We start from the raw sequence: 5,884 nt of genomic DNA on the forward strand, positions 1-5,884 counted from the left end.
TTTATGCTCCCATTTTTAGGGACCAAGTGAGAGGGCTTCACAAGTCAATGTGCAACTACGAGCGGGCAATGAAGATGGTCTTTCCATCGTGCTTGTAAGCACATTATTTGTCTTTGGCTCGTAATGAACTAATTCTTATTTATCATGCTTTTGAACATATTTTGATCTATGGCGTTGGACGCCGAATTATTTGATCACAAGACTATAACAATGGTTGTTTTGAATGTCTTGCTTATGTGTTCTATGAGATTACATTTTATATGTGACTAGACAAACAACTTTATAATGTTAAAAATACAGCCAAAAGAGCTAAGACCATTGAGTCGAATCAAACCTACTTGTGGCATTGTCGTCTTGGCCACATTAACATCAAACGCATCAAGAAACTTTTTCATGAAGGCATTCTTGACTCATTCGACTTAGAGTCGTTTGAAAATTGTGAAGGATATTTATTAGGCGAGATGATAAAGAAACCATTCTCCAAATTAGGAGAAAGGACTAGTGACTTATTGAGTCTTATACACACGGATGTATGTGGACCAATGAGTACACCCGCAAGGAATGTTTATCGCTATTTCATCAGCTTCACGGACGACTATAGTAGATATAATATGTCTACCTTATGTTGAACAAATATGAATCTTTTGAGAAATTCAAAGAGTTTTAGAGTGAAGTGGAAAATCATCTTGGCAAGAAAATCAAAGCGCCTCGATCGGATCGAGGTGATGAGTATTTGAGCCACGAATTCGACAATCATATGAAAGAAAATGGTATTCTCTCATAATTGACACCTCTCGGAACTTCACAATGGAACGGAGTGTCCGAAAGGAGGAATTGAACCTTGTTAGACATGGTCCGATCAATGATGGGTCTTAGCGATCTTCCTATATGATCTCTTTTTGGGGACACGTAGTTCTAACCGCGACACTAACCCTCCATATGAATTATGGACGAAGAAACCTCCACGGTTGTCTTTTCTTAAGATGTGGGGTTGTGAAGCATATGTCAAGAGATTAATTTCTGACAAACTTCACCCAAAATCAGACAAGTGTTTCTTTGTGGGATACCCAAAAGAAACTAAGGGTATTACTTCTACAATTAATCCGAGAACAAAGTGTTTGTTGCTCGTGATGGTGTCTTTTTGGAGAAGGAGCACCTTTCGAAAATGACAAGTGGGAGGAAAATCGAATTCGATGAAGTTCGAGAAGACGAGCAACAAAGTCAACCTGACAAAACTGACAATCAAAGTGCTTTAGAAGCAGCTGTTGACATTGATCAGAGTCAAACCGACAATGTGCAAAGTCAAACTGACAATGCAAATGCTCAACCTATTACCCTGCGTAGGTCGCAACGGCCAATATCTCAACCAGACAGATACCTCAGTGTTGTCTTAACCGAAGATCAAGACATCCTAATTATGGATGGAGATGAGCCAACGACGTACAAATAAGCTGTTAAGAGCCCTGACTCTGCAAAATGGCAAGAGGCCATGAAATTCGAGATGGACTCCATGTTTGAAAATCATGTCTGGGACTTGGTTGATTTGCTCGAAGGTTACACACCTATCGGTTGCAAATGGATTTTCAAGTTGAAAACCGACAAAGATGGAAATGTACCTGTATAAAAATCTAGACTGGTGGCAAAAGGTTACAGGAAAATTCACAGCGTTGATTATGATGAAACCTTTTCGCCAGTCGCCATGCTTTAGATCGTCCGAATTATCCTAGCAATTGCCGCATATTATAATTATGAAATATGGAAAATGGATGTCAAAACCGCCTTCCTTAACGGGATTTTGGAAGAAATTGTGTATGTGACACAGCCAAAAGGTTTTGTTGATCTAAGCAATGTAGGGAAGGTATGCAAGCTTACAAAGTCCATTTATGAATTAAATCACGCAAGTAGAAGTTGTAATCTGCGATTCGATGAAGCCATTAGTAAGTTTGGCTTTATCAAGAATCCAGATGAGTCTTGTGTTTACAAGAAGGTCAGTGGGAGTGACATCGCATTCCTTTTCTTATATGTCGATGACATATTGCTCATTGGAAACAACATTCCAATGTTGGAGTCTGTAAAGACTTGGCTTGGAAAGTGTTTTTCAATGAAGGACTTGGGAGAGGCACAGTACATATTAGGCATCAAGATCTATCGAGATAGATCTAAAAGGTTGATTGGATTGAGCCAAAGTACTTACATTGATAAGGTACTGGCACGATTCAACATGGAATAGGCTAAGAAAAGGCACCTACCCATGTCACAAGGTATAACTCTCAGCAAGAAGCAGTGTCCATAGACACTTGATGAGCGAGAGAGGATGAATTGATCATGTATTCCATGATATGTGCTAGGCCGGATGTATCGTATGCCTTGAGTGCTATGAGTCGATACCAATCCAACTCAGGAGAGGCGCATTGGACTGTGGCCAAGAATATCCTAAAGTACCCGAAAAGTAATCAAGGATAAATTTCTGGTCTTTGGGGGAAGTAATGATTTGGTTGTTGAAGGTTATACTGACGCAAGCATCTAGACTAACAGAGACGACTCCAAGTCGCAGTCAGGGTACATATTCTGCCTAAATGGAGGAGCATTTATTTGGAAGAGTGCTATGCAAAGCATTACTGCAGATTCTACAACTAAAGCCTAATACTTGGTAGCTTCAGAAGCAGCTAAGGAGGTAGTTTGGATTCGTAAGTTCATTGGTGAACTTGATGTTGTACCCTCAATCAAGGGTCTGATAGACCTCTATTGTGATAACAATGGAGCTATTGCTTAGGCTAAGGAGCCAAGGGAACATTAGAAGGTCAAACATGTCAAGAAGCGATTTCACATGATAAGGGAATGGAAGTCCGAGGGTGAAACCAAAATTTGTTAGATTGGAACATACGACAATGTAGCCGATCCACTCACTAAACCTTTGCCTCAAGTGAAACACAACAAGCACGTTGAGGCAATGGGAATCAGGCATGTTGGATATTGGCTTTGATTTCCTTGTTCATGTGTTTCAATTAAATATAAGGATTTTGATGTAAAACACTATGTTGAACCATTCGTTTTTGGAGTAATTTTATTTTATGAAAAATTATTATCACTCCATTTCTATTTAATTGTGGTTTAGAATTAAATAATGGGTCCATTCGATTTCTGAAAATACTCAAAATGGGGTATCAAGACAATGTCTTGGATAAAGAAACACCTGTTAAGTGAACATTGAATATTTTAATAAAAAATTATCCCTAATCAAGGTCATTCAAATCATGGACGATTAATGACCACTTGAGATTAGTGTGTAGTATAATTTATAGCACCGTTTCTTGTGCTACAAGGACAGGATTGTCATAAATCATTTGCACAGGTATTTGTTTGGAACTATACCGGATTGACCTATGAGAATACTTTAAGAGATTTAAAATTGTCATAAGTACTCATTATAGGTATCAGAACCTTTTTCCTCGACAATGAGTATTGTAAGTTATCTTGTTTGAGTACTAGTTCGTTTTGATGTTGTCAAACGTCTGCCGTAAATGGGGATTATAACGGCAAAACTCAAGCGGCTAGGTCCTCTTAGTAAGGAAAGCTAACAATACAAGACTGGGAATGTCTCCCTATTATTATTAGGGAACATGTCTTTGTTGTTTACAAGGCCTTTTGAAGATCGAGCGAGACTGTGAAAATGCATGGTCGTTCTCAGATGAATTTTAGAAATCATCTGCTTATTGACAGTCGAACTCGAAAATCGAGAAACACTTCTAGACGTAATAAGAATGACGAAGAATCTTACCTTATATTTCATGAAGAGACATTAAGTGACATAGTAAATGGGCTATACACTAACAGCGCACTTGTCCGGAAGGACAAGTGGGAGATTGAAAGGAATGGTGTCCTTCGAACAAGTGTATTATTTCGATAGAAGGTTCGAAATTATTAGAAAGCTAATTATTCAGTGAGGTTAAGTGATTGGAATGCCTAGGTGGAGGCCGCTTTCGATCAGTAATATTAATGTATAATTAATATTACAGCTTAATCTTGACTAAACCCTTTGGGTCACACCCCAATAGAGTAACCAATCCGAAACGACAAATTATTTCGAAGGATTAGATGAGTCATTAGAGTATTACGAACAAAGACATCGGATATCGAGCTTAAAGTGTCAAAACTGAGCGTCGTAAGTCAAGTCGAATTTAGAATTTGACGAGACGAGAAATCCAGCAAACGACAAGTTCAAGATAAGTCGTAGCCTCGTATTAGCTGAGCCATGTGAGTGCTAGGCTATCATAGGGCACCAACCGCATCGCATCGCTATGCCGCAAGCCAAGCATGCATGTGCGTGCTAGGCTTGCTAGCCGAGCATGCTTGCGGGGCTAGTGCGCTTAGCCGCACGTAAGCTAGAACCAACACACATGGCTGAGCTAGCAGGGGCGTGGCAACAGCTCCCTTGTGGGTAGCAAGGGCCTAGCTAGCATGCTAGGCCATGCGAGTAGCAATGCCGCACATTACGAGGCCTATCACACAAGCTGGCCCGTGTGTGTTCTGGTTGTGTCGCACATCACAAGGCCCAGCAGGCAAGCTGGCCTGTGCGTGTGCTGGCTGTGCCGCACATCAATGCTAGCAGCCAGTCAGGCATTGCGCCTATTCCAGCCACACCAGCTCTTACGTGTTGTTCGTTGTGCGTGTGAAGGCATTTGTGTGTGGGTTTGCTTGGGGAGCAAGGGGAGGTTGGTCCCTTCTTGTGGTCCTCACCTAACCCCATTGCTCACCTCTTGACACTTTACATTTGTTGATTCACTTGCATTACATTACAATTTGATTTTTAAATTAAAAATAAATTGAATAAAGTGCATTTTACCAACGCTCTTGACAGGCTAAAGTCGTATCACCTAATCAAAAGTAATTCCTAAAACCACTAACTAAAATAGATAGGGAAGTAGGGTCGAATCCACAGGGAAACAATGTTCTTTTATTTCTAATCAAATATTATAATCTAAATTATCAAATAACCAAATTGTATTGTGGGAATTAAACTAACAATTAAACTAAGCAAATTAAATAAGGGAATAACCAATAATAAAAGGTCTAGGGTATAGGTTCACCAATAAATAATACTCTAGGGTAAAACATAACAATTAATCATCAATGCATAAATTAATCAAATTATAAAGGGCTTTAGCTACGTATTATAATCACAGAATTAATCTACCGGTATTATATCGCATCTCTCGAATCTTGACTTAACCAATTATAAATTAACCTGCCTATTGAAACTAAGCCTAAACATCAATTCTCATCTCTCAAATCTCGAATCAATATTGCAAATCTCATACAATTAAACCTGGCTAAATCTAATTGCATAGCATTAAATCAATCAATAGGAAATTAACCAAAGCATTAACAATTGACAATAATAAATTACCCCTTCATATTATTTATGGATCCCCACAAACCCTAGAATTAAACTACTCACATATAATTAAATCTCCACTAATCAAAGCAATAAAGCAAGACATAATTAAATCAAAGCAACTAAATTACTGAAAGTAAAGAGGGAAGAAATCGTTACCAAAATTAATGGAAATAATGAATTGCATAAAACTCAAGAGTGTAGAGAGAAAAAGTGTAGAGAGATAAAGTTAGAGTATTAACAAAAGCTTCAACTAATAATAATCCGTAATTTGAGTAAACAGAGTGAAAAACGTCCTTAACTTCCTAAAATAAATCGTATTTATACTTTGGCTAAAAAGATAATACAAATTATATCTTTAAAATCCTTCAGAAACACGAGCCCGGTCGGGCGGCATCTCGCCCGGTTGGGCGCGCCTTCGGGCGAGGGCTCGCCCTGCCGGGAGAGCTCCCGGGCATGCTTGGACTTCTTCAATTGGGCCGTTTCTCA

The sequence above is a fragment of the Chenopodium quinoa genome, unplaced genomic scaffold (assembly GCF_001683475.1).
Source record: "Chenopodium quinoa cultivar QQ74 unplaced genomic scaffold, ASM168347v1, whole genome shotgun sequence".
In the NCBI taxonomy this organism is placed as follows: Eukaryota; Viridiplantae; Streptophyta; class Magnoliopsida; order Caryophyllales; family Amaranthaceae; genus Chenopodium; species Chenopodium quinoa.